Genomic DNA, 25,791 nt, shown 5'->3' with positions numbered 1-25,791 from the left:
TATGCCTTATGAAAACATATGTTTTAGGCCCGGCGGCGTGGCCTAGTGGCTAAAGTCCTCGCCTTGTAAGCCCCGGGATCCCATATGGGCGCCGGTTCTAATCCCAGCAGCTCCACTTCCCATCCAGCTCCCTGCTTGTGGCCTGGGAAAGCAGTTGAGGATGTCCCAAAGCTTTGGGACACTGCACCTGCGTGGGAGACCCGGAAGAGGTTCCAGGTTCCTGGCTTTGGATCGGCGTGCACCGGCCCGTTGCGGCTCACTTGGGGAGTGAATCATCAGACGGAAGATCTTCCTCTCTGTCTCTCCTCCTCTGTGTATATCTGGCTGTAATAAAAATGAATAAATCTTTAAAAAAAAAAAAGAAAAAAGAAAACATATGTTTTGCCCAGCGTGATAGCATAATGGTTAAGGTCCTAGCCTTGAACGCACTGGGATCCCTTATGGGCACCGGTTCTAATTCCAGCAGCTCCACTTCCCATCCAGCACCCTGCTTTTGGCCTGGGAAAGCAGTCAAGGATGGTCCAAAGCCTTGGGACCCTGTACTCGCGTGGGAGACCTGGAAAGAATTTCCTGGATCCTGGCTTCTGATCGGCACAGCACTGGCCATTGCAGCTGCTTGGTGAGTGAACCATGGTAAGGAAGATCTTCCTCTCTGTCTCTCCTCCTCTCTGTACATCTGCCTTTCCAATAAAATAAATAAATCTTTAAAAAATAAAACAAATGTTTTATTTTCATTAAAAAAAAATCCTGAAAGTTTTTGGCTCTTAATTGAAAAGTTGCTAGGTTTTCTTTTTTTTTTTTTTTTTAAGAGTTATTTTTAGTTTATTTAGCAAATATTTGAGTCATTCAGGGAAGAGGAATCTATTTCCAGAAAAAGATGGATTGAGAATATATTTTTCAGATTTTTTCTATAATAAATATTTGTGTTTGGAAATGGTGGAGTATAGCTTCTTTCATGTGAAAAATACTTGAAAATATTATGTAAAACTTATTTCCCAAATAGATATATACGTAATATCCTATCTGCTTCATTTTGAGTTCTGTGTTGCAGTAAATATGTGCTTAATTTTTTATGAAACATGTAGACATTTATACATTATCCAATCTTTCACTGGTTTTTCATTTTGTTCAAGATGCAGTTCAAGTACCTTGGCCAATGAATGGCCTTTTTTTTTTTTCCAGTTAAAGGTTAATGGGATAATTGATAGCCTAATAGTTTTACCCGCTATTCAGGTCCTTTAAGTTAAATGAGCCTATAAAACATAAATAACAACTCAATAACTTTGAAAATACCCAGTAAAGCTCATTTTGTGAGTTTTCCTGTCATCAAGGAGAATGTCATCATGGAGGATGACTCAAGTCAAAAACAAACCCTCTCCATTAGATAAGAAGTTAAAAAAAAACCCCTCAGAATTACCTATTTCTAAGTAAGGTGCTGTGAGAATTCTAAAGTTGTAAGGAGCAACAGTGTATAACTTGATGATTCCAACCAGTTACGTGAACCAATGTGCTTTGATGCTAACTGGCTGTACTGGTAGCACAATTGCAGAGTTTAGAATTTGCAATAGAAACTATACTGACCTGCAAAGCTTTGATGTTATCTAGTATCTTGTCTTACATAAAATGTTTGCTAATCACTGATCTACATACTTCGTACAATGACCTCAAATATATAGCTTTTGGAGAACAAAGTTTCAGGAACAAAATGAAACAAAATATGTATAGAAAATATACAAATGTTGATTGGGAATATAACTCAAAATATCAAATCAATAAATCTGTTCAAATCAAATATTTAATATATTATCCTACAGGAAAGAATTTAAATTATATATGCTTACTTTCTGACATGATTATTTTACAAATGTGACAAAGCAATAGAAATAAATGTAAAGTGTAACACTGAAATTTTCTTAAACTTCCACCTTTAATGGCCAAAGATAGCACATAGACTTGTGCAATGTTGTATATTCTCTTGTATGTTTTTGCTACTCTTAAGCCAGATACGCTTTGCAGTCTCTGCACTGAGGAAAGTAGTGTGGTGTGAAGGCAGTGTGATAATAAGGCAAGGGAGGAGCTTGGATGCAGCTACCCTAGTTGTTTTCCTGAAGTAATACATCAGTGGATAGACTTGTTATTGCGCATTTCCAAAACCAGATCCATAGTCCTTACACTGCAGTTCATTTACAGGTAATGTGAAAGGTTCATCTGGGTTTACGGTACCTGGGATTGTCTGCAAAGACAATAAAACATTTCTGTAACCTGGAGTCATTCTCTGAAGTCATATGGTCTATAACCTTCTCCATTTGCCTAGATTGGTTTTCCACACTATATCCAGGTTTCTGATTTGCTTACCCCCTTAATGATGCCTGCTTTCTCTGCAAATTCCTTTTTTTGGAATTTATTCCTTTATATAATGGTGTGAGTCCATTGGCTTCAAATATGCTCCTGACCCAAATATGGATACATACTCTCCAGCATGGGCCACTAAATTAAATTGTTAAATTGTGTGTGTGTGTGTGTTGTTAGGCATCATTTACAATTGAAGGACTCTCACTCTTCAGGTGGTTAAAAAGAGATCCCAAAATAAGTCTTTCTCTTCACATGATACTGGGATATTGGTGAATAAAATAGGGCTAGCCAGTCACATCACTTTTGTAGCTAACAGATGTTTGTGTTTTGCAGGATTCACCTACAATTGAACTGTCACTTCCTAATTACTGCCTATTGAAGCTGAGGAGTAGAAATCAATAGCTTTTGATCTCACAAAGCATTCCATGACTGAAAAAATGCTTATAGGCTCCATGCACAACAACTGCAAGAAATTTAATAATTTGGGATATGATTGCCCAAGGATGTGAAGGATCTCTATAAAGAAAATGACAAAACATTAAAGAAACAGAAGACACCAAAAATAAAAAACATCTCCTGTCTGTAGATTCATAGAAATGATATCAGAATGTTCATAGCAATAAAATCAATCCACATAATCAATGAAATCCCAATCAAAATAGATACAGCATTATTCTCAGATCTGGCATAAATGATACTGGACTTCACAGGCATCAGACCAACACAGTGGGATAGCTATCTAATACTCTACCTACACTGCAGCATTCCATATGGGCATCGATTCCTGACCTGATTGCCATACTTTCTGTCCAGGTACCTATGTGGCTTGGGAAAACAAATAGAGAATGGTTCAAGTCTTGATCTCCCACCCGTGTGTGAGATCAGAAAGGCTTCTGGGTCCTAGTTTCAATCAGCACAGCAACAGCCACTGTGACCATATGGCTAGTGAAGCAGTGGATGGAAGATCATCTTTCTCTTTATCTCTTCTTCCATGTGTAATTCTTTCACATAAAATTTTTAGCTTTTAAACAAAAATTCATATGCAAGCACAAAAGACATTGGATAGCAAAAACAAAATGCTGTAATTAGTGATTATAAGCTCAGTTTTCTGTAATAAATCCCATAATTTTCCAGCAGGATTATGGTTACTAATATGTCCATAATAAGCAGAAAAAAGCTATCTGCATTTTTACTTAATATTAATGCTTTTTCAAAGTGTTTGATTCCAAGTGGCACGATAATAGTATGAAGATCAAAGCCATATAAGTATTGAGCATGCAGTCGGCCCTGACAGACAAGCTCTGCAACCCTGTGGAGATAAGGGGTTAAAACTCTAGGTCCTTTATGATGTAAATATATCCATTCTAATGGAAGATTGTTTTATGCCAATGCACTTGTAGGAGATAATTATGTTGGAAGAATCAGAAGGAGAAGTGGGAGGCTAAGATCTGTTCTGTGGGAAAATACCTCCTTCTTCAACAAATTGTAGCTCTTTATCAGCCAGAGGGCTCAGAGTGCACTCATTGTCCAGTGCAGGATTGCCTTCTAATGTAGCAAACACATTCTGTAGTTCATAATTAGGAATTCCCAACATAGAGGGTAGCCAATTAATATCTCCTAGTAGTCTCTGGTAATCATTTAAAGTTTTTAATTGAGACCTTCTAATTGAGACCTTTTGGAGTCTAATAGCTTGTCTGCCCACTGCATACCCTAAATAGTTAACTACATCTGTTCTTTGTATTTTCTCAGGAGCAATAGCAAGCCTATGCTGTTGTAAATTTTCTTGCAGCATGGTATAAACCTTTTGAAGCATATCAGCAGAGGCGGCAGAATGTAAAATATCATCCATATAATGAATAAGATAAACATATGGAAAATTTTTGCCAATAGTAGCTATAGTCCTTTCAACAAAGTATTGACACATTGTGCATGAATTGGTCATCCCCTGGGGGAGCACTCTCCATTGATATCTTCGAAGAGGTTCCTTATTATTAGAAGCAGGAAAAGAAAAAGCAAATCTGGGCCCTATCAGTTTCATGGACAAAAATATTATAAAAGCAATCTTTGAGATCTAACACTATAAGTTCCCAATCCTTAGGAATTGCTGTAGGAGATGGGATGCCAGGCTGTAATGGTCCCATAGTAATCGTAGTGGCATTTACATTTCACAAGTCAATCAACAGTTTCCACTTCCCTGACTTCTTTTTGATAACAAACACAGGGGAATTTCAGGGAAAGAAAGACGTTTCTATGTGTTCTTTTTCTAATTGTTCTTGTACTAATTCTCTAATAGCCTACAATTTCTCTTGATGTAGGTGCCATTGAGGAGTCCATACTGACGTATTGGACTTCCATTGTGTCTTAACAGGCTTGATTGTCTCAATAGCCCCTATGAAAAACCCAAACCTTGGTGATGCAGGTTAGTAGATAGTTTAAGTGGCTCAGTAGTTCCTTGCTGATATTTTCCTAAGCCTTTTTCCTTTCCATACCCCCATTTAGCCATACTATGTCTCGCTGTAGGCAAATTATTTTGAGAGGGGGTAAATAAAGTTGTGCATTGGTTTGTTGTAAGGAATCATCCCCACAAGTTAATAGGAACTTTAGTAGTTAGAGGCTGAAGCACCATCTGTATGCCATCAGGCTCCACACAACATAATTTACAACTGCTGAGCCACACTTGAGAATGATTATTTTCTCCCAGGCCAATTATAGTTGCCTCCCTCAGAAGCCAATTTTCAGGCAATTCATTTTCCCTAACAATAGACACATTAGCTCCAGTATCAAGTACTCCAGTAAAAGTCCTTCCCTGTATTATTAAATCAAGCAGTGGTTTCTCTGGCTCCCGGAGCATAGTGCTGAGGGCAATAACAGCATCTGTGCTGCTAAATCCTCCCTGGCACTGACAATTTTTCTTTTGGGGGGAGCATAAGGTAACAACAAAAGCTGAGCAATCTTATCTCCTCTTTAAAAGTCCACTCCAAAGGAACAGTCATCACAACAAAAATTCCATCAGTGTAATCTTCATCAATTATTCCTGTATGTACAGTAATGCCCTCTAAAGACAGGCTGCTTCGCCCCAAACTCAGACCCACAGACCCAGAGGGAATAGGACCCCAATATCCTAGAGGAATCTTATATGGACACTGAGAAGGATGTATTGTCAGATCACGTGGAGCAGGCAGAGCAACAACAGCACTACCTGCAGTGACTCCAGATTGTTCCATAATATTTTTGTCCCTAAATTTTTATTTGGTGCCAGGGACTGGCATCCCCAGGCATTTCCTGCTGCCAAAAAATATTGCTGTGGCAGGGGTACGTGGGTTCCAGGAGCCAAATTAGGAGCAGACAAGAAGTTTCCATCCTTATCAAATTTAGAGTGGCAATGTTTAGCACAATGATTGCCTTTCTTGCATCGAGGGCATAAGCCTGGTTGAGAAAAAATTTGCATTCTCACCCCTTTTGCCTCTTGCCATACAGAGGTTATAGGAGAGATTGTTGGAGGGGTATGGCATTGCTTTTTTTTTTTTTTTGGCAATAAAGGAATCACAGCATTGCCTTTTCAAATGTCCTCGCTTGCTAGAATTAAAACATTTAAGTTTCTGTTGTTTATTAACAGCCAGTGCCTCTAGGGCAGCAATTCTGGCCTTATTTTGAATAGTACCAACATTTTCACACAATCTCAGATAATCCATTAAGTTCCCCTCCTCTTTTCTAGGCTTTATAATGTTTTGGCAATCCAAATTTGCATTATTATAAGCCAACTGCCTGAGCAACAAAGTTTGTAAATCAGAGCCACACACTTGTTTTTCTATGGCATCCTTAAGCCGTCCCACAAAGTCTGATAAGGTTCCTCATGCCCTTATAGAATTTTTTTATAGCTAGCAACATGATCAGATCCCATGTCATTTTCCCTAAGCCTTTAAATTTACTTCTTGGATGTGCTGAATAGCATTACGGCTGATATTAGCAGTCTAATAGGGCTGATATTAGCAGTCTGATGTGCCACGTTGGTCCATACACCATTACTTATAAACACATCAACAGTGACCCCAACTTTTCTACCATGTTGACCAAGCTATCTGATTTTCTCCTTAGCTTCATCACCAAGCCACATTTGCCATTGTAAAAACTGTGATTTTGACAACACCATTTTTTTGCTACAAGGTAAAAATCATAAGGAATCCATTTACCCTGTTCAGTCCAGCTTGAAAGAAATTCATAACAGAAAGAAGTTGGTCCATAATTAGCACATGCTTTCTTAAAATCACACATTGTATTAAGATCAAATCCTGACCATACATTACTCCCTTGCTGATTGGAAGTGACGGGAAAGATTGATCTTAACTCATGTGGCCTCATACCGCAGCAGTGTGTGACAGTGGTGCTGCAAAGCGCACCTCCTGTGCCTGCCGCACCTTAGGGCCCTGCCTCTGTCCTGTCCTTTCCTCATCAGATGCAACTGACAACTCTCGGAAAGAATTCTCCTCCCAATCCTCTTCAGAATTACTAGATGGTAGTAGGGGTGAGAAATTGGATAGAGCAGTATGGTACGCTTAAGATCCTCATTTTCACTCTCAGCTTTAGCAGTGAACTGCATGGGCGAGTTTACTTGTTTTTACCCTTTTATAACTCACTAAGAAAAACTCCCTTTTATGCCTTCTCCATTTCTTTCTTTATATATATATATATATATATATATATATATATATATATATATATATTGATTACATTACATTATGTGACACTGTCTCATAGGCACTGGGATTCCCCCAACCCCTCCCCATATTCTCCCCCATGGTGGATTCCTCCACCTTGTTGCAGTATTACAGTTCAAATTCAGTCAAGATTCTTTCATTGCAAGCATAGAGTCCAGCATCTTATTGTCCAGATAAATTCAACAGTTTCTTGGGGAGACCATCTCTGGTTTGAAAGCAGAGCTGGCAGAATATCATCCAGATCAATTAAAAGCCACAACATAATATCAACATCAATTTACAACATTATGGAATTAATTGACATAGTATTGAGTAACAAATATGTTAAAAAATGCAAGTTCATAACCGCATCCTGTGACTACTTCTTTGAGAATTCAATTTTAATTTATACACAGAACCGGCTGCTATATACCTTAAAATTGCTATAGGGTACGATTCTGCTGTTTCATGACTATTTTCAGTTTAGCATTCAGCAGTTTATAGTGTTAAAGCTTAATTTTCCTGAACTTGGCAGATTTTGGGATAGTCTAAACTGGCTTATAACTCTAACAAGGCATATGTCATCAGTTGCAGTGCAGAACAGTTTTAGGAGGGGTGTGCAGAGAAATCTTCAATACCTTAGTGAGGAGTAACTAATCTTTGTGTCCTACCTAGTAAGGCATGTGTGAGTCCATGCTGACTGTTTCCTGTCTGGTTCCAAGCTTTCCTTGCTGTTTTCTGTCTATTCTAATTTGTGTGTGTGTGTGTGTGTGTGTGTGTGAGAGTGCATGCTTGTGTGTGTGTGTTTTGGGGTGGGGCTCCAGAGAGACACCAATGGTCATTGCAATATAGGGTGGGGATCCAAAGTTGGAACTAAGTGAGGACCAGAGAAAGCTCCTCTCCCTAGTCCTGATGGAAGCTTACTACTCCGATGACCTTGGATCCTGCAAGGAAGGATTAGGGCCTCTTTCACCCCATGTGGTAGATCCAAACGGGAGTGGATGACTTCAGAGCTCTTAGCCTCTGAATGCACTCCAATGCCACATGGTCTCCTTGGCAATGGGGATGTAGTCCTTGCTGCCCATACTGATAGTCCTTGGTGAGGATCCGGGAGTCCCCAGGGTTGGGATACAAGCTTCCTCCTGTCCACCTGCTCCACCCTGGGGTCCCCCTACTTTGTACGTATGACCTCCTGTTAAGAGGATGTCAGGATCGCTCTGGATTCCACCTGTATATCTTTGTAGTTTTACTATTGTCTAATGCTGATTCGAGTCTGTTGTCCATAAGTTACCTGTTATGTTCCTAATAGGCTATACTTCATGTCTTCCTCACACATTCTAAGGAGATGGAAGATTGCTCTGCTCTCCTTCCCCATTTCTGAGTAGCATAGAGTCTTACAAGCATATTAGGTTTTACAATTTGATGTAGATCATAAGCAGTCTGACTCACATTGACTGTTGATTCATTGCCTGTAGAGTTTCCTGTGAGAGGTGTCCTGTGAGCTAAATTGGCATTCCTTTATATGTCAATTGATTTTTTTTTTCACGTGCACATTTAAGAATTTTTTCCTTATGTTCAATTGAAGAGAGCTTGAAGATCATATGTCGTGGTGAAGGTCGCTTTTGATCAAGCCTGTTGGGAGTTCTGTGCCCCTCCTGGATCTTGTTTCCCAATTCTTTCTGCAGATTAGGGAAATTTTCCTTTATTATTTCATTGAATACATTTGCAAACTCAGCTTCTCTTTCTACACCTTCGGGGACTCCCATAACTCTTATATTTGGCCTCTTAATAGTGTCTTCCAATTCTTGAATACTTTTTTTGGCCTGATCCAGCTCTGCTTCCAACTTTTTGTCTGCTTCCCCCTGATGACAGGGAATATCTTCCAATTCTGAGATTTTTTCTTCTGCTTGCTTCATTCTTTTTTGGAGACTCTCCACTGTACTCGTAATTTGCTCTACTGTGTTCTTAATTTCTGATATACCAGCCTTGATTTGCTATATTGCTTCCTTAAATTCTTTGAACTTTTGCATGAGCTTCTCATGGTTGATCAGAATCTTTAAAATGAGTCTTATGGATTCTGTGTGCCCCATTTTCTTGATGTCTTCCTCAGTTAACTCTGAGGTTGGCAATGGGTTTTGCTCCTTTGCAGGGGAGTCTTCAGTGATATTCATTGTGCTTTTGTCTCTTCTTTTGCTCTTGGTTATTGCACTTCTGCTTAGCAGAGTCTTCTCCTTGGGGCAGGTTTCTAAGTTGTGTCACCCACAGGGCTACAATGCGATTTTAAAGTTGTGTACCAAACACAATAAGTAAGATCATATGGTTTTTATTTGTCAGTTTGCTGATGTTATGTATCACATTTATTGTTTTGCGAATGTTGAACCATCCCTGCATGCCTGGGATGAATCCCACCTGGTCCAGGTGAATGATCTGCCTGATGTGTTATTGGATCCTATTAGCTAGTATTTTATTGAGGATCTTTGCATCTATGTTCATCAAGGATATCGGTCTGTAGTTCTCTTTTTCTGTTGTTTCTCTCTCTGGCTTTGGTATTAAGGTGATAATAGCTTCATAGATAGAGCTTGGAAGGATTGCCTCTTTTTCTATTGTTTGAAAAAGCTTGTGTAAGATTGGGGTAAGTTCCTCTTGGAACGTTTGGTAGAATTCAGCAGTGAAGCCATCTGGTCCTGGACTTTTCTTGGTTGGGAGGGCTTTAATTACTGATTCAATCTCAGTGCATGTTATTGGGCTGTTTAGAATGCTAATTGTGTCTTGATTCAATTCTGGTGGATTGTATGTGTCCAAAAATCTATCCATCTCATCTAGGTTTTCTGATTTGCTCAGATAAAGTTGCTTGTAATAGTTCCTAATGTGTCTTTGTATTTCTGAGGTATCTGTTGTTATATTTCCTTTCTCATCTCTGATACTATTGATGTGTATTTCCCCCCTCCTTTTTTTGATTAGTTGAGCTAGTGGGGAGTCTATTTTATTAATTTTCTCAATGAACCAGCTCTTTGATTGATTGATCTTGTGTATAGTTCTCTTGGTCTCTATTTGGTTTATTTCCTCCCTTATTTTGATGATTTCTTTTTCCCTACTAATCTTGGGATTGCTTTGTTGTTGTGTTTCTAGTTCTTTCAGCTGTAAGGTTAGGTGATTTACTTGGTGCTTTTCTAGTTTCTTGGCATCAGCACTGATTGAAATGAACTTTCCTCTTAGCACCACCTTGATTGTGTCCCATAAGTTTTGATAAGTTGTGTTGATGCCTTCATTTATTTCAAGCAATTTTTTAATTTCCCCTTTGATTTCCTCTCTAACCCATTGCTCACTTAGTATATTACTCAGGCTCCATATGTTGTAAGTCTTCCTTGGTGTTTCGACTTCTTGGTCTCAAGCTTCACTCCTTGGTGGTCTGAGAAGATGCATGGTATGATTTCCACTTTTTAAAATTTGCTGAGGCTTGTTTTATGGCCTATAACATGATCTATTCTGAAGAAAGTTCCATGTACTGATGAAAAAAAGGTGTATTCTCTGTGTGTAGGATGAAAGGTTCGATAGATGTCAACTAAGTCCATTTTCTCTAGAGTTTGGGTGAGTTCTATTGTTTCTTTGCTGAGTTTCTGGCTTTTTGATTTGTCCATTTGTGTTAATGGGGAATTAAGGTCTCCCACTATGATCGTACTGGAGTCTATTTCTCCCTTTAAGTCTGTTAATATTTGTTTCACATAGCTAGATGCTTTAGCATTTGGAGCATAAACATTTATTATGCTGATCTCTTCCTGCTGAAGACATCCTTTGATCACTATGTGGTATCCTTCTTCAGATCTTTTGAGGCTCTTCACATCAAAGTCTATGTCATCTGATATAAGAATGGCTACACCTGCTTGTCTTTCCTTGACATTTGCTTGGAATATCTTTTTCCATCCTTTCACTTTCAATTTTTTCTGATCTTTGTTTGTGAGAAGTGGCTCATGTAAGCAGTAGATAGCTGGGTTTTGTTTTTTGATCCTGTCCTCCAATCTATGGCGTTTGACTGATGAGTTTAATCATTTACATTCAGCGTTATAATGGATAAGGGGCAGTTTGGTCCTGTCATTTTGGCGATGTGTTGTTCTATGATTGAATCTTCTGTTAGCCTTTTAGTGGGATGTTCTCCATATTTGCCTTTGGTTTTGATGGTTGCTATTTCTTTTTTCCTTCATGGGAACATCCTTCAGTGTCAATTGTAGGGCAAGTTTAGATGTGACAAAGTCTTGAAGTTTGTCTTTATTGTGGAAGAATTTTATTTCATTTTCAAAGACAAAGGAGAGCTTTGCAGGGTAAATTATTCTGGGCTGAAAATTTTTCTCTTTTAGAATCTGGAATAGCTGGTTAGAGGAAAGATGGCCAATCGCAGAGAGCTGGTGTAGGGAGGAGTAGGGAAAGAGGGGATTCAATCCAGCAGAGAAACAGGCCAGGAAACACAAAATTGTAGGGAGAAGAGCGAGAAGGTCACTGGAGTTCACTAAAGCAAGAAGATCTACACAGCGTGAAGGAACAGCCGCAAAAAGTGGGAAAGAAAATACAGCACGCTGCGAGAGACTTGTTGAGTCACGAACCCAGGCAGGGGGAAGGCGGCAGAGTCTCAACCATCCCAAGGAAAACAGAGGCGGCTAGAAGGATAGGCGCCCACACAGACAGGGGCACCAGTCCTCTGGAGGGCAGGAGCCCTGAGAGGAGGCTACTGGACTGATCATTGGGGGCATCATCCCCTGCAGAAGTGGAGGACAAGCAGGGGAGATTTCCCAGCGGCTTTGGGAGAGTGCAGAGGGAACAGGAGCAGCGCTGTGGGACTGGGGCTCAGAGAATCCCGTATCGGCTCCGAGCTGTAGATGGGCTGCTGGGCCGTCCAGTGGATCCTTTTGCTGGGCTTGGCCTGAGCTCCAGAGGCTGGGCAACGCTCGGCAGGGCCTCACGTCCTGGGCAGAGGAGCAGACTAGTGGGGGCATGTCTGCGTGCCCACAGCTCTGTGCCTCTCACGGATCAGCTTCCACCCTTGAGAGAGTGCAGCTGAGGAAGTGGCTTCTCTAGGGCGGAGTCACCTGCTGGGCTCAGCTGGAGAGGCTGGGATGGAGGGGCTCAGCGGGATTGGCCAGACAGGTTCTCCCAGCAGGAGCCCGCCCGGAAAGACCTGCCTGCGATATTGTTCCTTTCAGTGGAGATTTCTAGCCCAGCCCAGGTTTGGGGACTTTAGGCTTCGACCAGCAGGGGCCTCTGCTGTGCTAACCTGAAGCCCTGAAGGAGAGTAGCGGTTCAGCACTGAGGCAGAAACCCTCGCTGTGCTAGCCTTGTGACCCAAAGCCATGGGGCACCGCCTTTGAGAGGGAACCACAGGGGAAGGGGCCTGGCACTAGGGCTGGCCCACAAACCCTCCTGACACAGCTCTGGGCTGTGATCTACAGACCCTGAAAGTAGCTGGTGACTCAGGCAGTACGACCTGCTGGGCTCAGCCTGAGACCCCAAACCAGAGTCGGCTTAGCTGAATTGACGATAAAATCCCAAAACAACAAGAAGCAAAAACACAATGAGGAGAAGTATCAGAAAAAGCAATGACCCAGAGGAAGCATCAAGCACTCCCTCCCAATGCAACCAAAAACTAATCCCAATATCTGAGATGCAAGATGAAGACATAGAGGAAATACCAGATAAGGACTTTAAGAAACTAGTGATGAAATTCATCAGAGACAGTGAGAAGCGCTGGGAAGAGTCCAAGGTATTTTAAAACCATGTCACTGCAGAAATAAATCAAGTCAAAAAGGGAATCCTCAATATACAGTGCAAAATTGAAAGCCTAACCAACAGAATGAACACAGCAGAGGACAGAATATCAGAATTGGAAGACAATCAGAATGAAAGGCAGCAGCTCATCAAACTGTTGGAGACAAATCTAGAGAAAGCCAATAGATCCATACAGGAAATGAAAGACAACCTCAAAAAATCAAATATTAGAATAATAGGCCTTCCCGAAGGAGTGGAAAAGGTGACAGGCTTGCAACGGGTGCTCAATGAGATAATACAGGAGAACTTCCAGAACACTGGAAATACAAATCCAGCACAAATCCAGGAAGGAAAAAGAACCCCCAGTAGATTCGATCTAAACAGATCGTCACCCAGACATGTGGTCCTCAAGCTACCCTCAAGTGAATACAAGGAAACTATTCTAAGACAACTAAGAAAAAAGGATAAGATTACTTTCAGGGGAAGGCAAATCAGAATCACAGCCGACCTATCAGAAGAAATGCTCCAAGCAAGGAGAGAATGGGGTAAAACCTATTAAATCCTGAAACAAAACAACTGCCAACCAAGAATAATGTACCCAGCAAAGATCTCATTCATATTTGAGAATGAAATCAAATACTTCAACAGTAAAGAGAAACTCCAAGAATACATCAACATGAAACCAGCTCTGGAAAATCTCCTCAGAAGGTGCTAAACCCAGAAAGAAAAAATGCAAACCAAAATCAAAGATGGCAAATGGGAAGACCTCCCCACTAAAATCCATACAAGGAAAGTCAACCAATCAGAAACTCTAATAGTCGCAAATTCACACTTGCACACTTACACACACTCATGGAAGCCCAAAATCACACCCTCTCAATATTATCTCTAAACACAAATGGCCTAAACTCACCAATTAAAAGGCATAGATTAACGGAATGGATCATCAAACAGCACCCAACTATATGTTGCCTACAAGAGATACATCTAACCTGAAAAGCCTGTAAGAAATTTAAAGTGAAGGGATGGAAAAAGACATTTCATGCCAATGGATGAGAAAAAAAGGCTGGCGTAGCAGTCCTAATCTCAGATGACTCAGACTTCAAGCTGACAGACATCAGAAAGGACAGAGAAGGACATTATATATTGGTGAAGGGATTGAACCATCAGGAAGTAATTACAATCGTGAACATATATGCACCTAATTCCAATGCACCTAGCTACGTGAAGCAATTACTTACAGACTTAAGGGGAGACATAGATATACACACAATAATAGTGGGCGATCTTAACACTCCGCTAACAACTATAGACAGAACAACAAAACAAAAACTCAACAAAGAAACAACAGAGCTAATACAAACATTACAACAACTAGACTTAGTAGACACTTATAGAACTTTTTATCCTAAGACCACAGATTATACATTTTTTTTCAGCAATGCATGGCAGCTTCTCCAGGATCGACCACATGATAGCGCACAAAGCAAATCTAAATAACTTCAAAAAGATAGGAATCATACCATGTACCCTCTCAGACCACCATGGAATGAAACTGGAAATCAGTAATTCAAAATGCCCAAGGAAATACAGAAACTTTTGGAGGTTGAACAATATGCTATTAAACGAACAATGGGTCAGAGAAGAAATTAAAGATGAGATCAAAAACTTTATGGAAACCAATGAAAACTCTGACACAACATTCCAAAACTTGTGGGACACTGCCAAAGCAGTGCTACGGGGTAAATTCATTGCAATTGGAGCTCATGTCAAGGCCCAAGAGAGGCGCCAAATACAGGAACTAACCACACACCTCCAGGAATTGGAAAAGCAGCAGCAGATGAGCCCCACACACAACAGGAAACAAGAAATCATCAAAATAAAAGAGGAAATCAACCAGATAGAAATAAAAAAAACCATACACAAAATCAATGAATCAAAAAGCTGGTTTTTTGAAAAGATAAACAAAATAGACACCCCACCAGCCCGACTGACAAAGAAAAAACAAGAGAAAGCAAGAATTAACAGCATCAAAGATGAAAAAGGCAACATAACAGCAGACATTACAACCATTAAGGACATAATTAGAAATTACTACAAAGCACTCTACTCCAACAAATCAGAAGAACACCAAGAAATAGAAAAGTTCTTAGACTCACACAACCTGCCAAAACTCAGCCCAGAGGCAACAAAGAAACTGAATAAACCCATAAGTGAAGAAGAGATTGAATCAGTGATTAAAGATCCCCCAACAAAGAAAAGCCCAGGCCCAGACAGCTTCACTACAGAATTCTACAAAACATTCCGAACAGAACTAACCCCAATCCTCTACAAACTCTTCAAAACAATAGAAAAGGAAGCAACCCTTCCAAACTCATTCTATGAAACCAACATTACCTTAATCCCAAAACCGGAGAGAGATCCTACAGAGAAAGAAAACTACAGACCTATCTCTCTGATGAACATTGATGCTAAGATACTCAACAAAATCCTAGCCAATAGAATTCAGAAAATCATCCGACAGCTCATTCATCAGGATCAAGTAGGATTCATCCCTGGAATGCAGAGGTGGTTCAACATAAGGAAACAATTAGTAAAGTAAAAAAGCAGCCCACAGAATGGGAGAAGGTCTTTGTGCATGACATAGGTGATAGAGGGCTAATCTCCAGAATATACAAAGAACTACAAAACAGCCAAAACACCAAAACAAACAAGCTACTCAAGAGATGGGCATGGGAAATGGGCAGACACTTCACAAAGGAACAAACCCGAATGGCAAATAAACATATGAAAAAATGCTCAAGTTCCCTGACAATAAGGGGAATCCAAATTAAAACATCAATGAGGTACCACCTAACGCCAGTAAGACTGGCCCACATGAATATGCACCAACAACACTTATTGGCGAGGTTGCGGGGAAAAGGGAACCCTACTCCACTGCTGGTGGGGCTGCAGGCTGGTACAGCCTCTATAGAAATCAGTATGGAGAACATTCAAACAACTCAAAATCGACATACCGTATGATCCAGCAATAGCACTCCTAGGAATATATCCAGAACACTTGTTTTACGAGAAACCAACATGCACTCCTATGCTCATAGCAGCACAATCAGTAATTGTAATAACATGGAAGCAGCCAAAATGCCCATCAGCAGAGGACTGCATAAGAAAGCTATAGTTCATCTACTCCATGGAACACTACTCAGCTATTAAAAAAACAAAATGCAGTTCTTTGTGGCCAAATGGGCCAAACTGGAAACCATAATGCTAAGGGAAATGAGCCAATCCCAAAAGGTTAAATACCACATGTTTGCCTTAATTTAAGATGATATGATGTTAATCATAACATTTTATGTTATGGAAGTCATATGTTGTGTGTAAACTAAAATTGAAATGTCAATGAGGAGCTCACAGAAGGTGGTTAAAAACTCGCATTTACTTTTAACATATTGGTTACTCATTACTATGTCAATTAATTCCATAATGATGTAAATTTTTGCTGACGGTATGTTGGAGCTTTTAATTGATTGGGATGATACTCTGCTGGCTCTGTCTTCAGACCAGAGATACCTAAGAAGCCATTGAACTTGACTGGACAATAAGATGCTGGACTCTATGATTGGTATATGCTTGCAATGGGGGAATCTCAATTGAACTTGAGCTGTGGTTATGCAACAAGGTGGAGGAATCCACCATGGTGGGAGGGTTTGGGGACGGGCGGGGAGAATCCAAGTACCTATGAAACTGTGTCACATAATACAATGTAATTAATGAATTAAAAAAAAAGTAGTATGGTTTTCTATATTTGAGTAAGAATTCTTATTGGAAATTTGGGCTCACCAAACTTAGTCTACTGAACCACCATGCTTGTCACAAGAGGTGATCCAGGAATTGTGAGGCTGTCTGTCTTTTGTGCTTGACATTTGCTTTCACTGCACTTCCTGCCAAATGAATACCTGAATTATGGCAACTAAGTGCTAATTTTAATTGTCCTTGTGTCTCTTTCTTCAGAATCTTTTGGGCCTACATTATGGATGTGATTGCTGCCACATCATTTGGAGTGGACATTAATTCCCTTAGAAATCTACAGGATCCTTTCTAGAAAAACGTCAGGAAGCTATTGAATCTTGATTTATTTAGTCCTTTACTTTTCTCAGTAAGTAAGTATTGTACTATTCTTTTCTTTTAAAATATTTCTTTGAGAACTAGATCATGAACAATAATATATCCACTTAAAATGTACAGTTAAGCCATCATTGTTGCCAATTTTGGAACATTTTTATCAGTTCAGCAATTCTGTTCTTCTGTCATCACTCTGTTCCCCAATATCATAAATCTTTCTATTTGCTTATGCTATTCTTTAAATTGCATACAAAAGGAATCATGTAATATGTGTTCCTTTGTGACTGGTATGTTTGATTATTTTTTGGCCTTGGATTTTACTTTATTTTTAAATTTTGTTTTGATGGCTTTTACATTGTTGAGAAGGATGCATGCCCGTGTAAACTACTAAATGTGTGTGAATTATTGCGGAATCTGGGAAAGTGGATGAGACTAATGATTCCATTATTTATTCATCTGCCTGTGTCTAGGGGAAGGCGAGAGAGAGAAGCTGCTCACAGCAACCTAACTGCATCAATACCCAGGAATGGGGAGAGTCACCTGATGTCATTCCAGAGTTCCTGATGTGGAGCCTTCTTTTGGATTATGGCACAAGTGATATCAGTAGTTCTGAAATGCCGTTGATTTCATTGCGCCAAGGAAGAAGAAAGAATTCCATGTTCCCTTGGCTGACTCAGTCCATGTGACACTTGGCTAGGAGAGTGGTTCAATTTGTTCTGCCCTCCATGGCATTAAATGTGTTCTACAGGCCTCAATGAACTGGTTGTCATGTTTCCATGTGCGTCTGTGTATGCAGTCTACTGCAGTGTCTTCAGCAACTGATGAGGTCCAGTTCTGATTCATGTACTCCACATTCATCATTAGAACCTGTGATTCTCGCCATTATTGGAGTTCTGAGTCCAACAGTTCAGTTGGAGGATACCGAAAGAAACCTCTTCTGTGGGGACCCCAGATCTGACTGTGTGTTCCAGCCAGTGTGGGGTCAGGCTCAGTCCGTCCCCTGCTTTTTCCTACACACCCTGGTGGTTGTAGTTGCTGGGTCAGTTCTGTCTCCAGATCCATGTCTTAGGCAAATCAGTGGATGATTTTGTCAAGCCCAACCCTGTCCAAACACACTTGATCATGAGTACACCGGTGTGAATTGCAGACCAGTCCTACCACTCCCTATAATCCCAACCAGGCCTGTTCCCAGGCCTGGTGGGTGCTACCACCTGTCCAACAGGTAATCTCTCAACCCTGATTTTCAAGTTCACTGCTGGGAGCTATAGTCCATTACAGAGGTGCCCAGTTTCCCTACTAGGCTCAGATCTTGCACTTTCTAGATGTTTTTGCAGTCTATCTTGACAGTTCTGACCACCAAGTCCAGGACCTGCCAGCTGATTTTGTGTCAAGGTCTGATTAATTTGTACTCAATCTGGCCCATGCCTGTACCAGTGAATACAGTCAGTTAGCCCTGCCTAGCTCTCCCTCTAAACCAGCTCACATGCAGGCCAATGAGTGTTGAAGTCCTGCCCAGACTTTTAAGCCTTTGTTCCAATTCTTATCTGTCATGCTCACCAGTGGGAGCAGTATTCCATTAGGGTAGTTTGTGCTGCCCCAATACCAGCCTTGTACCTCCTGTACACCTTGGTCCAGACTAGCATTGCTTGCCTCATCTCAGCATATGTTGGGGGTTGCTTCAGCATGACCTGGCTGATTCTGCATACAGTTCTAGCTCCTGCTGTCTGGTGCTGCATTTTAGGGCAGGCTGGACTGCCCCTAATCCTGGCTGTAATGCGGACTGGCTGGTGTTGCTGCCTAACCTGTCATGTGCTGCATCCCATCCTGGTTCTTAGACTTGACCCATATGCTTGCTAGTGGGTACCACAGCCTGGCCTGGTCTGAGTTGCTTGCAGGGTTGGTTATTGCACTCACCAGAAGGAAGTGTGTTGTGACAGAGGTGTTTCCCAAGCTGCTCTATGAGGCCATCTCCCAGTGGTAGATGTTGTGCACACCAGTGGGTGCTTTGCTCATCCTGACTTTGTCCACTTTATGTTTTTTTTTTTAATTGTACAAGATGTATTTGTTTGAAAGAGTGAGAGTGAGAGAGATCTTCCATTTTTCCATGTGCTGGTTTCCCCCCGCCCCAGATGACTGCAACAGCTGGGGCTGGGCCAAGCTGAAGCCAGGAGCTAGGAACCCCATCTGTGTCTTGCACAGGTTGGGAAGAACTCCTAGTATTTGAGCCACCACCTGCTGCTTCCTACGTAGATTAGGAGAGCTGGAGCAGAAGTGAACAGCAGTGGAGAGTTGAACTGGTACTTGGAAAAAGCAGGCAGGCATGACAAGCAATGGCTTATCCCACTGTAACCTGTTGGCAGCCCTTGCACTCTTGTGACTTTCACCTTTGGCCATTCCACAGATTCACTCCTTCCATAACTAGTTCCTGATAGCGTGGAAGTGCAATGTTTTTGATTGACGTAACTGCTTGGAAATATATCATAAAGAGAGCACAAAAACAAGGCTTAGATGATATTTTAAAAAATGAAACAGAAGCAATCTTGCTTTGATTCTATTTTCTGCCATTTGTTCATCTGGAGGGAGATGGGATAGTTTCCTTGGGTGCTGCATGTTTTGGATGGTGCAGGCAGGAGTGATCAGGCACAGGCTTCTACCCCAGGCTCTCCTTCTATTGGCTCTCGCCAACAATAAGAAACTAAATTTGCAAGGCTCGGTTTAACAGGTGAAGACAGAGCTGCAGTGGTTAAAAATACTACAGGGGACAATGAGAGTTAACAGGCAGGGTGCTCCCTTCCAAAGCACACGTCAGGCTGGGCTCAGCATGCTCCTGTCATCTGGTGCATGTTCTTTCAGAATTTTCTTTTCAGTGAGATGACTGTATCCAGGGCAAAGGATGTTCATGAGGCTCTGGTTCAAACAGTACATGTTGTATTTATTTACACACATGTCCCTCCTGCCTGTCTTACTTGAGCCTTCTTACTGCATTTTCTCCACACCAGTCATTGATGATCAACCCCACACTGATTGGAACCTCAAAGTTCCAGTGCACAGAAACCAAATCCTCCTCATGCCAATTTACTAATTGACTCAACAATGTTCTTTCCACAAACATGACATGTGATCTTCCTGTGGCAAAGACAAACCGCTTTATAAGATAAAAATGTCTCTTTGGTAAACAGAAGACCAAAGCAAATATAAACCAAATACAGAAAAATCACAAAAAGTAGTGTCAGAACAGACTGACAAACTAAAATTCTTCAAAACAAATCAGGGCAAAAAATAATCTCTATAAACATATTTGTCTGCGTACTTTTATTGTGACTAACACCACATAGCAGAACAAACCATTGTATTGAAGGTGTATTCCATACACAGATCTCCTTGTCATTTGAAGTTATTTTCTCATGGCAAGTTTACAAATGATACTTATGAGTGGAATTCTTCATGACAAAAGGAATGATTGGTTTCCATCAATGTATTATGTAGTTATCAACAACTGTTTCTCATGTGTGAATATCACAAGAACCCAAAGACAGGGATGCAGGTCACAATTAAATATGTGGCGCTGGATTTCCTCCAGTGGAAATCACACACTTTCCTTGCACCCCAATCACCCCTTGAAAAGTTCGCAGATCCAGTTAAGTATTAACCATCTTGCTACTTCTAAATTATTTCTCCTTCCTTCTCTGGATGTCTGCTCAGTGTCAGGAGGGGGCTGGCCCTCCCACGATGTCTAAGGATCTTCCTTGGTCACCACAGGAAGGATGGATGTCCCTCACTGAGTTTCCATGGCTGCTGCCCATGCTGGGTGGAGGCAGCCAAGATGACTGTTCCCATGAGATGCTCAAAGAGCCAGGCAGATGGTTTCTGAGAGCACTAGGAACAGGCTCTTAATAGGCTCTCAGTGAGGAGTTGAACTCCATGTATCCTTTACACACCATGCTGAAAGCTCAAAAAGAAGAGAAGACCTGTAAACTTATAGCTGTCGCTTTTGAAAATAATATCTGACACCAATTTTCTCCTAGAAAAAATAGTACTTTGAGAATTATCAAATGATCATCTTCTCTATTAGCTTTCTGTAGATATTTCATTTCTATGAATGAAATAATCAGGAAGGAAGGTCAACTAAAGCAAAGCAAAAAAATATATATAATTATATAATTTCAATTCTGACTTGAACACTCTGACCAGGTTATAATATATGCCACTTGGGAGAAGGAAAAGCATCTACTGGCGAGTGGAATCCCCTATTTCCTCAGGAGAGTGAGACTCCTGAAAGCCAGCATTTGGAGCCTGTGACACAGCATGGCTGCCACACAAGTCCCTGGTCCTTACTATGGAATTTTAGTTTCTATGTGCTTTACTTGGTATAATCCAACCATCCCACAGACTTCACATCATCATCCTCACAAAGAAGCAAATATCCTTTTGGCTTTAGAGAATTACATTGGGAAAAAAAGTACTTTAAAAAAAAGTTCTATTTGTGAACACAATTTTCCTTTGCATCATTTCTTGCAAATCAATCAGTGGATTTGGCACAGTGATTCTTTCTCCTCTGAAAGTAACTTGCACACTGAACATTTTTAATCCGTTTGGGGCAGCTTTCATTGTTCCCCAACACCCAAGGACGTTGAGCCAGTTTATTCTTACTTCCTTCCTGTTCAGTGAGTTTGAAGTGAGTGTAGGCAGGAATGCCACATAATGCACATAAAATGCCTAGGCCCTGGTTAATGGACAATGGATCCTTAAACAGAACGCATCCTCCAAATAAAGTAATGCAGAACTTGTAGTGTTCAAACATGTTATAGGTGACTGGTGATGTGTTCCCAATGATCCAATAAATTGACAAGTTCACCATGAAAGCAGTCACTCAAGACAGCAGCACCACAAGCAAAGCAGAAACTGACCATGGGCCAAATATCTCCTCTTTTTCCAGCAGTGGCTCAAAGAAAGGCATGGCCACCAGCAGCATGGAAGAGGACATGGGGGCCTGGTAGTATAGCAGCTGCATGGAGTTGACTTGCAATTCATGCTGCTTGGTTCCGACTCACACTTGATAGAGATGTTACTAAAACACCGAGAACATCAAACACCATTAAAAGGAAATTAAACTTCACATCTTAATAAGAATTTAGGATTACACCTAGAGTTATAGGAATCAGCATGAGCTATATTCGCATGGAGAAGCTCTTCCCATACCAGAAGGTCTGGATGGCTATGATTACTGGCGTGGTCATGGCCTTGGCCAGCAGATAGGTGCCTATGGTGTTGGTCTGCAGTGAGAGGTTGGTGAAGACCACGAAGCTGCATAAGCTGAGAGCCAGGAGGAGCAGCTTGGAGGGCGGCAGATATCAAGCATCTGGCAGACATACAAGCCCAGCCAGGTGACCATGAAGTGCACCAGCGTCAAGCTCATGTTGGGGAAGCCGTGGTGCACATAGATCCATTTGTTCAGAAACACGATGCAGATGGACACCAGCAAGTTGAACAGGAGCCCTGTGGAGAGCGGGACTATGCCCCAAGATGGTGCTTGTTATTGTCTTCTCACGGCACAAAGGCAGTAAACAAGTTTTAGGAAGTTGCAGAAGATTGGTTCAAGGTCTCATGCAGTCTGCATGGTGTGCGCATGATCAGAGTTGTGATTGGTGTGTGTGTGCTTGATCAAGGCTGTGACTGGTGTGTTTGATGCATGGCCAAGCAGCCCTGTTGAAATTGGCTGTTGATAGGGTTTTAACCTAAGTTTAAGAGAAAACAAAGAAAAAAAAACAAAGAGCAGTAATAGTAGTAGTTGAAGAGAAAGCCTGTAAATATGCTGTAGTTACTGCCCTTCTGTATTATACTTGGATTTCTTGTTTTGTTATGTTATGTAATTAGTTTGTCCTTCAATAAATCCTCATAAGAGCAAGCACCTGTGTCGGAGCTTCACTCGCTGGACAAGGGACCCAGTTAGAGTCCGGCGGCGATGCTCTCATGGTCCCGCACCCTTTCAGCCAGTGATGCCATGATGCCCGCCACTGTTGGGGAACACAGCCAGCCTGGCCCCTGTGGCTCTTCGCCTCCCCCACCTCTGGCTCGCAGACACCAGCATCCTTGAGGTGACCCCAGCAGCCCCAGACATGCACACATGCGCCGTCACTGCCCTCCCAGCCAGCGAGGATGTGGCAGCAAGGCCCACCACACTTTCTGTTCTTTAAGGCACAAAGGTTGCTCAACTGGCTCATATCCATTCTGGTTTTTCCTATTGGGTGCTACAGCACAGCCACACCTATTCCATGCTTGATTAGAACTTAGCCTTAAAGAATTTGCACCCACAGGGTGAGGAGTACAATGTATAGGGGGCACAAACAGCACAGGCTGCTAAAATTTTAAGAGCATTTTGATGTGGAATATGATATATCACATATAAACGCTTAGCATTAGTACGTAGAACAGAGTGTTCATCTTGGGCACTAAGAAATACAGGCACTGCCAGTCTATCAGCATAAGAAATGCCAAGAGTCATAAGTCCAGGAAGAGAAGAATGAGCCTGCATATGCATAATAAAGAATGGTGAGTTGTGCTGGCTTAGCAGGTGTTGTAATTGTGAAAGTAAATGAGAAATAGGAGCATTATTAGAAGATATTAAAGCCATTACAATAGCCAGAAATAGACCAACTACATAAGCCAAATCGGAAACAACATTAAGAGGTTAGTTACATATTTGTAAGAGATGTAGTAAGGTTGCTAAGTCTACCTGTTGTGCTGAGGAAAAAAGAATTTGTATTGTAATATGTAAATGAGGTCCATGAATTCCTCCCCGACCAGAGGAAGAGCCATCAATATAATATTTGTCAGCAACAGGAAAGAGTTCAGAGTGAATCATAGAGGAGATTACGAAAGGAGTTTTTTGTATAAAATTCCAAATCTTATGGATGGGTAGTGGTTTCCTATTTGTCCATAGTAATCAGCCAAGGCTACTTGTAATGAAGTAGAGACAGTTAAGGCCTGTTGAAGTTGTTTGGTTGTTAAAGGCAATGCAATTTAAGCTGGATCATATCCTATCAGAGAGAGGGCTCTGAGACAGCCCTGAATAGTGAGGCAGGCAATCATATCAATATGTGAAGAGAGAGTTTCAGTTTGTTTATGATGCAAATAACTCCACTCTAGGGGGCCAGAAAGTTGTGCTAAGACTACAGTAGGGGAATGAGGGGTAGGGAAAACTAGGGAAAACTAAAAACAAAACAGGCTCCTCACGAACAGAGCCAGTAAGAAATGCACCCTGAAGTTTATTTTTGAAAAAATTGTGTCTCCACTTTTGCTTCTCTAGTCAGCATCATGGGACTATGAAGGGCTGCATCCATTCAAGTATTGAAAAAACTGAGAAAACTGGTAGGTGGGAATGCAAAGAGAAGGTCATAACCAATTAGTTTTTGAAAATCATTAAAGGTTAAAAGACGGTCTTTACGAATAGAGAACTTTTGTGGACATACAGCAGTATGATCTAGAATATGACCAATATATTCATAAGAAGCCATCTGCTGGATCTTTTCAGGAGCGATTAACAGCTGCGATAGTCAGGACCTCTTGTGCCTCTTCATATAATTGTTGTAACTGACCGTCGCTGGAGGCAGCAAGAAGAATGTCATCCATAGAATGAATAATATAAGCATCTGGAAAGGCATCACAAAGTGATTGTAACACTTTTCTTACAAAATACTGGCACATAGTAGCAGAATTGGCCATATGTTGTGGCAAAAGTTTCCATTGATAAGTCTTAATAGGAACCTGATGATTTAAAGAGGGGACTAAAAAAGCAAACCCGGGCAGTCATCTGGATTGATAACAATAGAATAAAAGCAATGTCTTAAATCTAAAACAATTAATGGCCAATGTGAGGGAATCAAAGAAGGATTAGGCAAACCAAGCTGGAGGGCACCCATAGGGGTCATAGTATCATTTACATTTCAGAGATCAATCAACAATCACCACACTCCTGACTTCTTTTTAACTAGATCTGGGGAATTCCATGGGGAGAAAGACTCTTCTATATAGTTCCTTTGTAGTTGTTTCTGAAGTAAAGATTCTAAAATCTGCAGTTTTTCTCAGTTAAGGGGCCATTGAGGCATCCACACAGGTCAATCAGATTTCCATTGAATAGTATTGGTATGGTTTAATAAATTCAGTGGCTCCTAAGAAATACCCAGTCTATATTGGCCTTGATTTTGTTTTATAGGAACTGGTTTTATATTTTCCTGAAAGCTTCTTCCTAAAATTTTACCAGAACAATGGTCTGTGTTGCTTACTATTGGCTGAGACGGGGAGGGCAAATAAACTTCCACATTTCATTGTTGTAATAAACCTCTCTCCCGCAAATTAATAGGAATTAGAGCAATATAAGGTTGCATGAAACTTTGTACATTTTCAGGACCAGACATTTTAACTTCTTTGTGCTAACATGAAGCATGATGGCATTCATTGCGGCCAGACTCAGCATGTCCTGCATTCTACTCTGGTTCTTGGACTTCCCAGCATGTGATATGAACTGGCTCAGCCTGGTTTACTCCATGTCTAATCAAATGTATGCCACTGGATACCGTTACATGGCCTTGTCTTGGCAGCTCCCTCTCTTGGTTCTTGCGCTCACCTGCCACGACTTTGTCCCAACAGAGGAGTTCCCCATGCTTCTACAACAGAACCTCTCCCAATGCCAGATCTCAGGCACACCTGTTGGTCTGTTGGCCTAGACCTACTTAGTCCACATTGTGTTCTAGCAGGAGCAATGGGCTTGCCTGACTTTCCCTCATTCATTCCGTTTCTTATGGTTGGGTGTTGCAGCCCAGCCAAGCTTGCCCTACACCCAGACAAGGCTCATTTATGACTCAGTAGGGAC

At 41.2% G+C, this 25,791-nt stretch overlaps 2 pseudogenes; both read right to left on the bottom strand.

Annotated features, from left to right (window-relative positions):
- Positions 1-1,218: 1,218 nt before the first annotated feature.
- LOC131483262 (trafficking protein particle complex subunit 13-like) lies at positions 1,219-3,946 on the bottom strand (annotated as a pseudogene).
- A 16,851-nt stretch (positions 3,947-20,797) lies between these two features.
- Positions 20,798-24,626, bottom strand: LOC131483261 (solute carrier family 35 member E3-like; annotated as a pseudogene).
- Between the last annotated feature and the right edge of the window lie 1,165 nt (positions 24,627-25,791).

The sequence above is a fragment of the Ochotona princeps genome, chromosome 24 (genome assembly GCF_030435755.1).
Source record: "Ochotona princeps isolate mOchPri1 chromosome 24, mOchPri1.hap1, whole genome shotgun sequence".
NCBI classification, from domain to species: domain Eukaryota; kingdom Metazoa; phylum Chordata; class Mammalia; order Lagomorpha; family Ochotonidae; genus Ochotona; species Ochotona princeps.
The sequence above is the reverse complement of the archived record's forward strand: the minus strand, read 5'-3'. Positions and strand labels throughout refer to the sequence as shown.